General features: G+C 43.0%; 1 protein-coding gene across 2 annotated transcripts in view; it reads left to right on the top strand.

Annotated features, from left to right (window-relative positions):
- OSTN (osteocrin) overlaps nt 1–11,411 on the top strand; it is a 188,780-nt gene extending 177,369 nt beyond the window's left edge. For both annotated transcript variants that reach the window (XM_086944632.1, XM_086944631.1), the window contains one exon: nt 3,830–11,411. The gene's annotated coding sequence lies outside the window, so the exon portion shown is untranslated. The remainder of the gene's footprint in view (nt 1–3,829) is intronic.
- The last annotated feature ends 5,792 nt before the right edge of the window (nt 11,412–17,203 follow it).

Raw genomic sequence — 17,203 nt, forward strand, 5'->3', positions numbered from 1 at the left:
CCAGAGGATGTCCTACAGACAACGGGCCCGATTCACAGAACTAACTTAGGACAACATCCTAAACTTACTACTTTTGGTATTCACAGAAGTTAGGATTTTGTCTTAAGTTTGTCTTAAATCAGACTTAAGACAAAATCCTAACTTCTGTGAATACCAAAAGTAGTAAGTTTAGGATTTTGTCTTAAGTTATTTTTGTGAATCGGGCCCAATGTGGCTGTCTCGAACATGTCACTCTTACTGCAGAATATATAAGAAAGGAGTGAAATATTGACTCAACGTTCCTGGCCCTGTCAGTAACCTTGCTGGCCCTTTAAATAGTGAACAGCACTTGTATTGTACATTATAATCAATTTGATTTAAGTTGCTGTAGACAATTGTCTTTTAAACAATTATTCCCATCATTACAATTTATCTGTATTTGGATTATTACTATTTTAGTTTATAATGTACACACTCATTATGCCTGACTATCGAGTGCCCTCATAACTGCTTTGGAGAAATGTTTCTTTTTTATGTTTCCTCTTTTTTTGTTTTCATGCACCTCTGAGGCTTACCATATATATGGGTCCATTGCTGCTCTTTTGAGAACTGACCCTGGAGCGTCTTTGAGACTGGCTGCCCAACACCTCGAAGGCTCCCGAAGTTCAGGCAAAATGTGAGGCATGTGGGGCTTTCTCTCCTTATCTCACTCTCTCAGTATATTTTAGTTCTCACCTGCTCAAGCTTCTTAGGGACTCTGTCAAGGCACAGCAGATCATCAGAGTGGGACCCTCAAGAGAAGAAGGAAAGCCAAACATCGAGTTATTGTTATTCAGTAGTTGAGGTAGTCTTGAAACTAAAGAAACTGGGGGCATATTATCAAGAAAGGAGTTAAGATTATCGCCGCTTTAGCGGTAGGAAACTGCCGCTAAAGCGGCAATAATGGGCTTGATAATATGCCATAGAGAATTCCCATCGCATCCCAGGTTCACACCAGAACATGGGCTTCTATGGGGATTCACAAAGACATATTATCAAGACCATTATGGCCGCTTTAGCGGCAGTTTCCTGCCGTTAAAGGGGAGATAATTTTAACGCTGTTTCTTGATAATATGCCCCCTACTTTTTTAATTATTCCTTATTCTTTCCTTTTTTAAATAAAATGACACAAACCAGTCAAAATCACAGTCAAATCATTATTTTTGTAAAAAATGTCATGAGACAGAGTACGAACCAATTTAAATTTTTGGAAGATTGGCAAAAAAGTTTCTTTTCGGCCATCACCTAGGTTTTGGCGGCAGAGTCCAAGGCTCTTAAACACCTTGAAGAAGTTGGAAGGAAGTTGATTTATGAAATCTGTAGCTTGGATTTTCACAACTTTGAAGCTGATATATAAACCTAAAAAATCTAATCAGGCGAACATCTCTAACAACCCATTTCAGAGAAATTATTCTGCCATTTGCCCACCTTTTGCAATAAAATGCTTTGACCACAGATTTTGTTAGGATGACGAGTAACAAGACCTAGTATCTGAAAATACTCGGTCTTTGGTAGGGGTGGATGGAGTGTTCTGCTCCACCTGCTCAACGGACAGAATTGTGGCCACTCTAGATTACTGTTTAATGCCGAGATCTGGGAAAATTCCACCAATCACCGCGTGGTGGAATTTTTTCTCCCGCAAGACTCAAGAATATGTGTCTGGTGGGTGAGAGCAAGATTTGGCGCTCCCTAGTCCAATTTTCTAACAAGGGCAGGACCTGCGTTCACGAGCAGTAGCGGTCGGAGAGCTGCCGTTCGAGTAGATTTGCTGAAGCTCAAGTAGATTTTATACTTGAGCGGCAGTAAAATGAACTTGAATGGCCGCGTTCTCTCGGGCAAACCATGGTGCAAGTTGCCCTGATTTTCAGTGCTGCTCGTGCTACCTGTGCTACATTGCTTTTCTGTCTGTTGACGGAACCGGGCAGAGTTTTTCTGTAAATCCACAGAATTCCATGGAGTGAAACCCCACAAGTTCCACCCACCACTCTTTGGTCAAAGTTGGTCACGTAAATCACATGAGACAGTTGCACAGACTGAGAAAAAATATATTAGAATCTATTTAATGCCATTCTGTCAGTAAGACATGGTGATGGATGAAGGAAATAATAACTAATTCTCTATTTCCACCAAATCATTATGGAAAGCATTCATGATAGCTAATTATCCTATTGTAATATAAAATCCTTAATTTACCAAATCACTTAAACCAAACACACTGTGACGTGGATTTATCACACAGAGTCTTTGGCTTCCTTCCTTTTGCTCCGGAGAATACTAATAGTGATAGCAACAAGACTTAATGGTACATTTGATAAAAGTTTATTGAATAAGTAAATTAATTTTACAGGCAACATAATTTTTAATGTAATTACTGTCACCCGACCAGGTCAAGCGTATAGAAAACATTTAGCTGCTTTCAACCATATTTCAGTACACTCTTTTGGATAAATCGTCTCTTATTTGAGCCTCGGTTTTCCTATAGATTTGGGGACTGATTGTGGACATTCTCAGCCATGCCCGTGTCATGCCTGCAGACAAGTGGAGAAGTGTGGCTCACTGGTTAGAGGAGGCAGACCCTGGAGTAGAGGTCAGACCCGGGACCAGGGTTCAATTCCCAACGCGGCAGGGTCTGAGCTCAATTGTCCACGGACTCGATAATTCTCACTCCGGTGCCTGCTCGAATCACGGGTTCACACTCTGCAACTCTGGGCAATAGCTTGCTTAATCTCCACTACGGCCCACCCGCGGCGGGATGCCTGGCTTTCACCATGGGGATGCCCAGTACGGGTTATCTCACAGGGAAAAAGCCAGGAAGGGTTCCCAATGCAAGCGCCGAGATGCCCAAGGGTAAGTCGAGCGCTATATAAGAAAATACATACATACATACATACTGTACCAAGGCAGCCAAAAAAGAATGGGGCTGAGTGGACTACAATCATATCCTGCAGGTACACTCACTGTTGACCCTTCTGGTCTCAAACATGTACCAATAGCCTCTCGTGGACCACCCTGTCCAAACACAAACCACAAAATCCTACTCACTGCACAAGTGACCAAAATCTGTGCGGTTCAGGCTAGAGTCTATTGTACATGAAGTCCAAGACTAGGGGTGGGCGGTAAACTTTGCTCTGCTTGTGGAGTTCATGGAGTTTTTCACACTCCGCGCTTCATTTGGAGCACGGAGTTCAGTAAAAACTCCACCAACCACAGATATTTCTTATGCTCAGCTTTTCAAAATTAAGTTGGCGAGCAAGAACAAATGAGCACTAGACTGCCTTTTGACGAGATTTCTTAACACAGTCGGTCAGGGAGGTCGCCACAGCTCGTGTTGAGAAAGTTGTCACTTGTGTTGCAAAAGCTGCTGTTTGAGTAGAAAATCTATTCGAGCGGCTGTAAGAAGCAGCCCCCTCTGGCGTGCTACGTGATGCAGGTTGTGTGGATTTTAACGCTCAGAGCAAGCTCCTGGCACTAAAAATCAGCACGAGCAGTACATCAAATGGGGATTTCCCTGCTCGCGGAACTCTGCGGAATTCTGCTGTGTTTTTAAGTAACTGCGGACCCCCCCCCCCCTACCCTCCACCCAAGACCCATGCCGGAACAAATATTTCAGACGGAAAAAAACATTATAAAGCCAGACCGATTACATATGTACAATGCATACACTGCCAGCACAATATAATCAAGTGGGCTAAATGTACATAGCTTGAAAAGTTAGCCAACATGTGAAACTTGGTAGATTTGTTACTGTGAAACATTGTGAATGTAATGAAAATTTTCTGAATCTAATGAGAGCTATTTTATTCATTTACAGGTGGCCCTGTCCTGGGTGATCTATGGAAATATCTTGAACATGAACCAAAGTACCGGAGAAAACTTCTAGGAGTCTATGTTATTGATTAATAGTTCTGTTTATAATGAATTGACCTGTATATACTTCTCACGCTGTCTTATCAAACATCACATGCAACCCATCAGATCTTGAAGGTGACTCCCACGGTCGTCTAGCCTAAATACGGGAGGTGGGAGTAGTATTATTTTACTTGCATGGCATTCTTTCAAAGTTTAAGAGGCAAGTTGTGATTTTCTTTTGGGTGAAGCCAGGTCCTTTGGAGACCCTGAAGACATTATGAAGCAACATTGGACTTTCAGCTGGATTCCGCTCACTTCTGCTTGTCAAGTGTTGAAACGGCAAGAGGAAGAGAGCGGAAGGAGTTTGACTAAGTGACATAGTTGATAACCATTCAGCCCCCTTTATGTTTTTTTTTAACCATCCAAATATAAAGCATTGGGTGCCTTTTAGAAAGTATGAATAATCTTGGGCCACAGAGGAAAGACCATTGTTAAAATTTTCTGACTTGATTCAACCTTTGTATGTCACTCGTATTATGTTTTTGTTATCGTACTTTGTGAACATTTATCTGTATATTTTTTGTCCCATGGAATGGGTAAAAGACAGTGTGTATGGCTTTACTATTTTGATACAATGATATATGTTAGACATATTGAAAGGATGTGGAGTGTTTGTGTCCAAAGATCAGAGCTTGTAAATTGATCGTTTATGGAAGTTAATATTATTAATGTTGTTGTCGTATTAGCCTGAGAGGTTATGCTACTATGTAAAGGTTTAATAATGTTGTAAGATATTATGCTACTACAGTAGAAAGAGAAGTATCACCCTAAAATATCAATGTGATTGATTGAATAAGGTTGTAACAAGCGAGCCATCCAAGCATACAAGTTTAGGACCATCATATAAGCCATGATTAGCAGCTTGCTCTTCCATCAAGTTTGAAAACTATGGTTAGGTACAATCTATTTGTTGTTGATTCAAAGACCAATTTTGGGCACATGAGGGAAAACATTGGGCACATGATGAGGTAAATCATATAAATAACAGGAGGAAGGTGGATAAAAGTGTAAATAATTGGAGCTACTTTATGGGACATGGACACGTACCAATGGGAGGATCCGTATTATTATTCAATTCTTCATATCCCTGCAGTAGATCCTGAAGACCAACGGATGAGGAACACAATGCGAGTTTGGCACGCGGAAGACAGATCCTGGTCACTCTTCCGAAACTGTTTAACTAGAAGACAGCCCTGATAGGAATCCAATGGCATTTGCTGCTCACTGCCCACAACACTGGATTCCTACCAGGATTCCTCTATTCGAAGACATACCTGGGATCATTCCAAGTCATTGTTGAGTACATACAGCTATATTGCATCCTGCTTTGAGGTCCTTATACTAGGGTCCTTGCCCAGTCATGCAACAGCATGCTACATCTATCCATTCCTTTTGACATCTGACCTATATGGAGACACTCATCGCTACACATCACTTTCTAGTTATTGTTATTTAACTCATTACCTTACACTTCTTGCATTTTTTTCTTTCAACCTATTTTTTAGTTTTGCATGAGGTATATTATTTGTGTGGGCCCTACAATAATCCCCCAGACAACAGTTGATAATCGGCATCATAAAAAACTACAATGTGACACAAAGTACAGTATACCAGGATCTTAATAGCGTGCTTTTTGCCGTAGCACAGACTAATCTCGTGTTGTTGACCTTAGCCGCTCTGTCCCAAGAATCTAGATCCCACACCACTGACAAATACATGAGTCTAAACCCAACAGCACTCTCCCAAGAAATACTTGAGGCCTCTCTGCTCTGTCTAATACCACACTCTAATCTTGCAATGCTATCAAATTTCTGACTCCATTTCATTTCCCTCTCTAAGATCACACTGCAAACCTGGCAGCGCTTTCTAATGTCAGTAACAATTTTAGAGTTCTGCCCAACAGAAGGTACAAGGCTAGGTCTAGCTCATCCCATTTTACAGACCACTATTGTTGCCCAAAAAGGACATGTCGTCTTCAATAGGTCTTCAGGACACGTCATTTCGTCGATGCCCATTTGGACATACCCTTCGGAAAAGTTCTCGGTGACAAGCAAGTTTTACATTGTTGTCATGGCCTGATTGCTCCCTTGATGCTTAGGAGAGTTTCCATCCAATGTGGGCTTTCATCTCTGCTTTTCTCAAATCAGTATAATTTTCCAAAGACCTGACAGACTTCTGCTTCACGCCAACGTGGTGTCTCCAGTAACAAATGGAGATACATAATCATCACTCCAGCGACTGCAAATCTCTGGAAACCACATTTCACTCCAGATTATACAGGGAACCTCTCAACTATGCAGAAAGTCAATGTCAGGCCACCAATAAGTTCTGTGATGGATATTAGTGGCCAATTTTGCTCTACTCTAATAAAAATTAACATTACCAGCAACGTATACACCGACTCAAGAGGACTCCGACTCTAGCCCCTATTATCAGGATCATAGACATGTTCATAAAAGAGGAGATTAAGGTCTCACCTGCTACCACCATGGAATATTCCATCCTCTTACACCCCACCACCACTCTGACCACAGCACTCGCAATCCTTCTGCGGTGATTCCTGTCATGAAACCACATAGCTCTGCGAGGGAGCAGGTATCTTAGGAAGTCAAAAGCTAGAGCTTCCAGTCTCTGTACATTACTGCCAATGCTGCTCCTGATAAGTCCACTGAACCTGAATACATACAAGGCTGGGGTTCAAGCACTGCAATTTGAGATGCATATACCGTGACCTTCTATAGCCTGCATCACAATTGTTGAACAGGCATAATCACACTGCCTTAGTAGTGACACCAATAGATAGCTTTGACACACTCTTCAAGCTAACTCTAGGTTTGCATTTTGAGGCACTATCAAACCCTCTGGTCACAGCTTTCTGAATCACAAGATCACCCACTCCACACTTCACCAGTCATTGGCTCTGCGATGCCCCTTGCCCAATGAAATTGAAGGGTTTATGCCCCTTGCCCCAAGCAATAGTTATCCCTTCCTTGAACCATTCCCCGTCACCAGTCACAGGTAGACCTTCCCTGACATCTGTGAGGATCAGGACGCTCAATGAAGGCAGTGTATTGCATGAGTCATTACCACGCTGCGGATAAAAATCAAGTAATCTGCTACATATTGTTAAGGCATTACACCAGTCAATAATTCATCAATAATCAAGCACTCCTGTTGCTGAGGACTAGACATCCTGCCCTTCATTGATGCTTCCATACACCAGACCGTTCTAATTACAAAGACTGAACATCCCACCAGGCATCAACTCTTACATTAAACTCCCCCGCCTATTAAGAGTAGACACCCTGACGGTCATTAACTCTTTCGTACCTACCAATGAAGACCACACATCCTGGCGGTCATTAACTCTTTCGTACCTACCCATGAAGACCACACATCCTGACGGTCATTAACTCTTTCGTACCTACCCATGAAGACCACATATCCTGACGGTCATTAACTCTTTCGTACCAACCGATGGAGACCACATATCCTGAGGGTCATTAACTCTTTCGTACCTACCCATGAAGACCACACATCCTGCCGGTCATTAACTCTTTCGTACCTACCCATGAAGACCACTCATCCTGCCGGTCATTAACTCTTTCGTACATACCCATGAAGACCACACATCCTGCCGGTCATTAACTCTTTCGTACCTTCCCATGAAGACCACACATCCTGACGGTCATTAACTCTTTCGTACCTACCCATGAAAACCACATATCTTGCCGGTCATTAACTCTTTCGTACCTACCCATGAAGACCACACATCCTGACGGTCATTAACTCTTTCGTATCTACCCATGAAGACCACTCATCCTGACGATCATTAACTCTTTTGTACCTATCCATGAAGACCACTCATCCTGACGGTCATTAACTCTTTCGTACCAATCCATGAAGACCACACATCCTGACGGTCATTAACTCTTTCGTACCTACTCATGAAGACCAAACATACTGATGGTCATTAACTCTTTCGTACCTACTCATGAAGACCACACATCCTGACGGTCATTAACTCTTTCGTACCTACCCATGAAGACCACACATCCTGACGGTCCTTAACTGTTTCGTATCTACAAATGAATACCACACATACTGACGGTCATTAACTTTTTCGTACCTACTCATGAAGACCACTCATCCTCACGGTCATTAACTCTTTCGTACCTACCCATGAAGACCAAACATCCTGACGGTCCTTAATTGTTTTGTATCTACCCATGAAGACCACACATCCTGACGGTCATTAACTCTTTCGTACCTATTCATGAAGACCACTCATCCTGACGGTCATTAACTCTTTCGTACCAATCCATGAAGACCACACATCCTGACGGTCATTAACTCTTTCGTACCTACTCATGAAGACCACACATCCTGACGGTCATTAACTCTTTCATACCTACCCATGAAGACCACACATCCTGACGGTCATTAACTCTTTTGTACCTACCCATGAAGACCACACATCCTGACGGTCATTAACTCTTTCGTACCTACCCATGAAGACCACACATCCTGACGGTCATTAACTCTTTCGTACCTATCCATGAAGACCACACATCCTAACAGTCATTAACTCTTTCGTACCTACCCATGAAGACCACACATCCTGACGGTCATTAACTCTTTCGTACCTATCTATGATGATAACTCATCCTGCCTGTCCCATGAAGACCACACTTCCTGACGGTCATTACCTCTTTCATACCTTTCCATGACGACAACTCATCCTGCCAGTCACAAACTCATTCGTACCTACCCATGAAGACATAGCCTGCCAAGCATTAACTCTTTCACAACTACCCATAAAGACTAAAGATCCTGCCAGTCATTAATTCTTTCGTACCTTCGCTTGAAGACTGCAAATCCTACCAGTGCTTAATTTGAGCTGGTGGGTGCCGCTGGAGAGCACAGCACTTATTTTTTTCAACAGATACTTTCTGAATGCAAGAGAGAGGAAACCTGCAGATCAAAAGGAACAAGGAAGTGAAAGACGTTAAAACCACCACAAAGGGAGAAACTGGGAACCTGCAAGAGTGAGATAAAGGGGCAGGGAGTGTCTGCTCGGGGATTAAACAGGCATGATCTGGATTTAAGACGACCAGCCTTGATATTTGGCACCAATATTTAAACTGTCCACAGGCTTCTGAGCAGAGCTTCAAGAACCGGCACTTTTTCTTTTACAAATTAAGCACTGATCCTCCCAGTCATTAACACATTAATACAGAAAGCCATACCGCCAGTTAACTCTTCCTTACAGAATACCATACTCTTCTATCCCTCTGCTACCCTTCTCTATCCAAATAAATGAATCTCATATCCACCACTCATCGTACTTTCATATTTCACAATACTAATTCAACACAAATCACTTATGGGCTCCCTAGTAGCGTGCTGCTCGCCAAAAAAGTGCTTCAACACCTCATCAGGCGAAGTAAGCGTTTTATAAATGCAAACCTTTTTCCCTCATCTATCCCTCCGCTATCTTTCTCAATCCAAATAACTGACTTAAATCCACCACTCAAATTACTTTCATATTTCACTATACTAATTCACCAAAAACACTGTATGGGTTCCAGAGTAGCGTGCTACCTGCCAAACAAGTGCTTTGACGCCTCATCAGGGGTAACTAGCGCTATATAAATGCTGACCTTTTTCCCTCTTCTATCCCTCTGCTATCCTTCTGAATCCAAATAACTGACTAACCTAACAACCACTCTGTTTACTATCATATTTCACTATACGAATTCAACCCTAATCCTTTATGGGTTCCAGAGTAGCATGCTACTTGCCGAAAAGCAATTTAGCGCCTCGTCAGTGGTAGTAAGTGCAAAATAAATGCAATTACAATACAATACAAATCTGACAATGACCTTTTCCATTCAGAAAGCCCTAAGCCAATGAACACTGCCACACAGACAACACTACAGCCAATGAACTCTTTTCTACATAATGCGCTACAGCCAATGAACACTTCCCTACAGAAAAGCCCTACAGCCAATGAAGACTTAGTATCCCACCAGTCATTACAACTTCCTCTCTCTACCTCCTCACCTTCTGCCTCGCCCCATGCCCCACTCTCTAATTTTCCCATTCTTCCTCTCTCTCTCTGCCTCTCTCTCTCTCTGTCTCTCTCTCTCTCTCTTTCTCTCTCTGTCTTTTCTCTCTCTCTCTCCTCTCTCTCTCTCTCTCTCTCTCTCTCTCTCTCTCTCTCTGTCTCTCTCTCTCTCTCTCTCTCTCTCTCTCTCTGTCTCTCTCTGTCTCTCTCTCTGTCTCTCTCTCTCTGTCTCCTCCCTCTGTCTCTCTGTCTGTCTCTTCCTTCTCTCTGTCTCTCTCTCTTGCTCTCTCTCTCCATCTTTGTCACTTTTTCACACAAGTATATTACACTGCCATAATCCAGACACTCTAACATATGCACCGGTTGCACATCGATGTCTCTGTCCGTCATTTCACCAGTGAAGTCTACCATTTCCCAGCCTTCTCTTCTGTAGCTCACAGGGTGTGCCTCAAGGTCCTAGACTCATGAGGATAAAGACTATGGGGCAGATTTACAAGAAAGTGACGCATCTGTAGAGATATGTCACTTCCCCTGCACCACCATGCAAAACCGTTGCATCATCATGGATGTGCCGTATTTACAATACGGTGCACCATGGCGCAAGGATTGGCAGATGCGTCAGAAATTCTGATGCATCTGTTGACGGAAAAGTCACACATTGCTGGAGTCATGTCGCAAACACAACGCAACTCCAGCAATGCGTGTTGCGGCCTATTCCCAATACACTGCGTCACTCCTTACGCCTGCTTCAAGCAGGCATAAAGTTTTGATGCAGTGTTGTCTTAAAAGTCACGTGGATTTCACTTTGTTACTTTTAGGAGGCTTTCCTGCGTGGGAAAGCCTACCCTGCATACATTATATCTGACACAGGTATAATGTCACGCAGGGATTTTCAATGGGACCCATCTCCAAAGATGCGTCACATTGTAAATGGGCTGCAACTTTTACATCACCGCTGCGTCACAAAAGTGGTGCAACAACGGCGCAAAAGTGATGCAAGGGCTTGTAAATCTGCCCCTATGAGTGTTATTTGTCAGAGCTTAATATAAGATCACTGACGCTTCTTAGTCTAGGGCTACTGAAAACATCTGGTATACGTCACTCGCTTGTTGTGTTGTTGTTTGTATTTTTACTTTGTGAACCACTACATCTGCACGGTGACAGCAGACGCTGCAGACGTACCTTCCCTCTCTGTGGAGCATCAGTCAGCCTGGCTAGCCCTGTGCCTGGGCACTAGCCACTGAGCTAGCCCTGTGCCTGGGCACTAGCCACTGAGGCTCTGACAACTCTGGGCCGGTGCAGTCTGAGCAGGATCCACTGCCTCTCTAGCCCCGAAGAGCCAAGCAGGGCGAAGGGTGATGTACTGACTAAACTGTATGTTCAGATGAGCTGAATAAAGGTGTTACTGTTAGCAAAGCGCCTCGCGTCTCCTTGGTCTGTCTTTGAGCTGTGTGCGTCCTACAGTATTTGAAAAACAGGATACTCTTGAAAAGAGCTGGTCACTTCATTTTGTATTTGGAAGAGGAAGTTTTGTAACAAAAATAAACTGGGACCCTATTCGGTGCCAGTGGGATATCTTCAGACCTTATGATGTTATGTTACTGTTTTTTCTAAGCCCGTCGATTCCTTCTGTCTATTCTTCTATTCTCTACTTCCTGCCATACCACCCCCTCCCCCTTCTCCCTGCTTCAACTTATTGCCTCTCTGTCTTCCCTCCATCTGTTGCCTCCCTCAGGTTTTCTTTCTATCTGTGCTATGTTCCTCTCTCAGCCCCATCTTCCCATCTTCCATCCACCCCTAACCCCCCATCTCGCTCCTAGGAGTTTTCGTGGGACCACTCATGACTGGACCAGCACTCGCCACTGTACCAGTCCAGCTGACCATGAAGGTTGGGTGATGCGCTGTAGATGGCGTCTTCCAGCCACGCAGCCACCATCAAGCAGCCACGTCCAGCATCAGCCGAAGCCACACACTGGTCCCCGCGCGAGCTCTGATGAGGGCATCACCTCCTCGTCCGCTTCCTCACTCCAGTCATTGCTCTTACAGGAGTTAGAACTGTTTATAGTCCTACTTTACTTTCTAGAGATCCTAAGGAAACATCTACACCTTTACTATGGAAGGGAAAGCTCTAAGGAAGGAAAGCACAGAGAGATGACACTGATCGCCTGGAGGTGACATGGAGGCCCTCTGTTTCCTCCAGAAGATTGGTTTTGTAGGACAAGGTGGACAAAGAGGCAGAGATTTATCAGCTTGAGAAGGATGCAGAACAAAAGAAGGAGTTATGAGAGTGAGACTTTGTCACCACATAAGAGATGGCTCTTCTCCATCTTCCAGATCATCTTCCCTAGACGCTGGCCTTCTTTAAAAGGGAATATTTTAGAAGGGAAGAGATGGAAAAGGGTATGGGACATTTAGGTAATAGTTTTGGGCTTCCCAAGGATGGAGGTCAAGGGTGATGACGCTTCGATGTGAAGGGCAAGCAGGACCTCTCTTGTCACTAATGAGAAGATTCATCCTTTGATGCTGGAGAGTAGATAGGCTTGTTAATTCTTGTGGTACCTAGATTTATGCTGCTCCAAATAAAGGTGGACGCTGTGGCCATGTCAGGGAAGACTTTGGTAAATCCTGATGAGTTTACTCCATACACAGCTGTATAGACACAAAGGTTGAAATTCCTGTAAAGAGGACTCATGATACTATAAATGTGTCTTTACCAACAAGCTGTACCAAATCATGAGGGCCTGGTCACAAATGTACATTTACACATGGGTAAAACTATATGCATAAATGTACTCTAACAATCTGTAGTACATGTATTACTTTTGGCTATTCACTATTTCAGAATGTACTTCTACTACAAAGTTTAGACTTACATGAAATTTAGTAATGTATATCTATACTAATATAATAAAGAGAGAGCCCAAACCTTTGTGGCGGGTAATCTCAGGAACCACAGCGCCAATCACAACACCCAATACAGCGTTGGAAAGGGCAGTTGCAGCAGAAGGACATTGGCTATGCATACGCCCACCATATACATTTAAAAGGTAAAAGAACCGTGCCAGCAAAGTAGTCCCTTGTGGGCGTGTCTGCGTTGTGCTGTGGGCGTGTGCTGGGGACGTGACAAACGCTGGGGGAGTGTGGTACGTTCCGCCCTTCATGCCATGTCTCATATTGTGTGCTGTGGGCGTGTGCTGGGGGCGTGGGCGTGTGCGGGGCACCAGATTACGGGAAAAAAGCGAGCGGTGTGCCCAATATTTCATTGTTTTTTCCTCCCAGGTTCTGTACATTCCAGCTCCGGATGTCCACCCTGCTCCCTTTAAATACCCCTGCACCCCATAATCATAACCCACCCTTACTCCTTAAAATACCCCAACACCCTTAAACACTAACCCATCTTAACCATATAAATATACCCTGTACCCCAAAACCCAAACCTATCCCTAAACCCTAAAAATACCCCTGCACCCCAAAACCCAAACCTAGCCCTGAACCCTATAAATACCCCTGTACCTCAAAACCCAAACCTACACCTGAACCCTAAAAATACCCCTGTACCCCAAAACCCAGACATAGCCCTGAACCCTAAAAATACCCCTGTACCCCAAAACCCAAACCTACCCCTGAACCCTAAAATATCCCTGTACTTCAAAACCCAAACCTAGCCCTGAACCCTTAAAATACCCCTGTACCCCAAATCCCAAACCTACCACTGAACCCTAAAAATACCCCTGTACCCCAAAACCCAAACCTACCCCATAACCATAAAAATAACCCTGTACCCCATAACCCAAACCTACCCCTGAACCCTAAAATACCCCTGTATCCCAAAACCCATACCTACCTCTGAAACCTAAAAATACCCATGTACCCCAAAACCCAAACCTAGCCCTGAATCCTTAAAATACCCCTGTACCCCAAAATCCAAACCTACCCCTGAACCCTAAAAATACCCCTATACCCCAAAAACCAAACCTAGCCCTGAACCCTAAAAATACCCCTGTACCCCAAAACCCATACCTTTCCCTAAACCCTAAAACTTCCCCTGTACCCCATAACCCAAAACTATATCTGAACCCTTAAAATTCCCAAACACCCCAAAACATATACCTCAGTACCCCAAAACATATACCGCTATACCCATACTTACCTTATCCAAACATTAAAAAAAACATGCTTTTACCATTCATGCATTTACAACGAATTTCATTGTAAATGTATGCGTGGTAAAAGCATATAAAATGTAATGCCATGCGTTATAATGGCATTGCGGAGTCATGGTACTTTTGTAATGAAAGTATGCGGAGTGATGGTATGCGGAAAGAAAGTTGCGGAATAATGGGTGTTTACCCTCCCCCGGTAAGTACATTGGTGGCAGGGCGGCCCACATCTCCAGCAACATACTCATAATTTTTCACCACCGATTTGAAAAATGCAGAGGACATACACTTTTAGACACACCTCTCGCCACAAGTTCAAATATTGCAAACTTTAGAGCTGGGGAGCTTCGTTCAAATCTCGGCATCAGCTCAACATCCTGTGATTCCAGGCAAATTGCTTTGTCTCCCCGTGCCTACCACAAATGAATGTGTTCTTCTGTAATATAAATTGTGGTCATGCCATGTTGTCGAGTTTGCGCTATATAATATTGCAGAGAAAAATAAAGTAGGGAAACTCGAGTTCACACACTACTGAACGCGCACTCTTAAGTGCATCAGCAGTGCATTAGGAATCGGAGCGTTTCACAGGTCTGCCACAGATAAGAAATGCTATCAAAACGAAATCCTACAAAACAATATACTACTGGCCGGCAGCAATTCATACCCGGAAAACTTCGGGACATGCTGCTAGTTCATTTATATGTTTATTTTATGATTTTATTTATTTTTATTATACAACATGTAGAAAATAAAAAAGCAATAGCACCATTGACTTAATAATAATAATATTTGAATTAAGTATGTAATCAATATAAATATCATTATTGACTTAATTTTGACTTTAATATTTAATAGATTTAAATATAGTGAAAAAATATTAAATAAATTAAATAATTAAATAGTTACATTGAATTAAATTAAATTTATATTTTAAAAATATATCTAAAAATAAGTTATGTATTCAATTAATTTAAACATATTTATTAAAAAAGATAATGATATTTATTTTTAAATGAAAAAGGATATAAAAATATTTTCTATAAAATAATATATATCTATATGTATATATAGATATTTTTATGTGTTTATTTTTCAACACTTAATTACATTTATACAGTGAATTGCACCGACTAAAGAGTCTGTATGACACGATAATGAAGGCCTTGAATACTGCTGATAATCTAAAACAATTGTGATTTCTGAAGATTACTGCTCTTTAGATGCTGCTAACAATTTTTAGGGAATGGTAATTTGTTCTCAGTTTTTTTCCATTTTAAGGTTCACCACTTTTACTTGCTTCTTGCGCTGTTTTCTGCGCATTGACGCTTGTTCATCGCATTACATGCTAGTTGGCTGCATGCATTGGTATTGTTCACTCCAGCACGCCTAGGCCATGTTCAGAGCCGGTGATGGTTGCTGCGGGCCCCATCTTTGTTGGCATTTTAGTCCTCAGTAAGTATGGGCGAATTTTGCGAATCTGGCGTTCGCGAATTTTGCGAATTTGCGAACTCGCAATCCGCAAAATCCGCGAATTCTCGCGAATTTGCGGATTTTTTTTTGTGTTTGCAAGGATTTCTGCCAGTTCGCAAGGATTTCTGCCAGTTCGCGAGGGTTTTGTACCAGTTCTCAATTGCGAACTTACATGTCGGCTCGCAACGGTCACGATTATGTTGTTTCTATGTCTGGTTCATCATCACAGGTTCCCAGAACCCTCTGTTTCACCCCTGCCACCCTCTGTTTCACCCATGCATCCTCTGGTGCATCAATGCCACCCTCTGGTTCATCATCACTGTAGATTATGGGGGGGAAAAGCAAGCACACCTGCCTGCTTCAACTGACATGAATTAATTTGGGGTTGATTTATTAATGTGTCACTGTTTTAAAATTCCAGTCTGGCACCTGCTTCCTTATCTGTAATTTGATTTCTGTTGCAGTGCAATTTTTTTTTTCCAGGACCTTTGTGGCCTACTTGTAGCTATTCTATGAGCCTGCTGTGAGGGTCAGAGCAGGGTCATATAATTGTTGCAACTAGCAACTGAACTCTGGAGGGGCCCTTGTCAGGAAGCACTACAGGGAATGGTTACTAATGATGAGTTTGAACTTTTGAACCTGCTGAATGCTTTTTTGTGTTTGCAAGGATTTCTGCCAGTTCGCAAGGATTTCTGCCAGTTCGCGAGGGTTTTGTACCAGTTCGCAATTGCGAACTTACATGTCGGCTCGCAACGGTCACGATTATGTTGTTTCTACGTCTGGTTCATCATCACAGGTTCCCAGAACCCTCTGTTTTACCCCTGCCACCCTCTGTTTCACCCATGCCATCCTCTGGTGCATCAATGCCACCCTCTGGTTCATCATCACTGTAGATTATGGGGGGAAAAGCAAGCACACCTGCCTGCTTCAACTGACATGAATTAATTTGGGGTTGATTTATTAATGTGTCACTGTTTTAAAATTCCAGTCTGGCACCTGCTTCCTTATCTGTAAGTTGATTTCTGTTGCAGTGCAATTTTTTTTTCCAGGACCTTTGTGGCCTACTTGTAGCTATTCTATGAGCCTGCTGTGAGGGTCAGAGCAGGGTCATATAATTGTTGCAACTAGCAACTGAACTCTGGAGGGGCCCTTGTCAGGAAGCACTACAGGGAATGGTTACTAATGATGAGTTTGAACTTTTGAACCTGCTGAATGCTTTTTTGTGTTCGCAAGGATTTCTGCCAGTTCGCAAGGATTTCTGCCAGTTCGCGAGGGTTTTGTACCAGTTCGCAATTGCGAACTTACATGTCGGCTCGCAACGGTCACGATTATGTTGTTTCTACGTCTGGTTCATCATCACAGGTTCCCAGAACCCTCTGTTTCACCCCTGCCACCCTCTGTTTCACCCATGCCATCCTCTGGTGCATCAATGCCACCCTCTGGTTCATCATCACTGTAGATTATGGGGGGGAAAAGCAAGCACACCTGCCTGCTTCAACTGACATGAATTAATTTGGGGTTGATTTATTAATGTGTCACTGTTTTAAAATTCCAGTCTGGCACCTGCTTCCTTATC

Source organism: Lissotriton vulgaris, chromosome 11 (assembly GCF_964263255.1).
Source record: "Lissotriton vulgaris chromosome 11, aLisVul1.2, whole genome shotgun sequence".
Lineage (NCBI taxonomy): Eukaryota > Metazoa > Chordata > Amphibia > Caudata > Salamandridae > Lissotriton > Lissotriton vulgaris.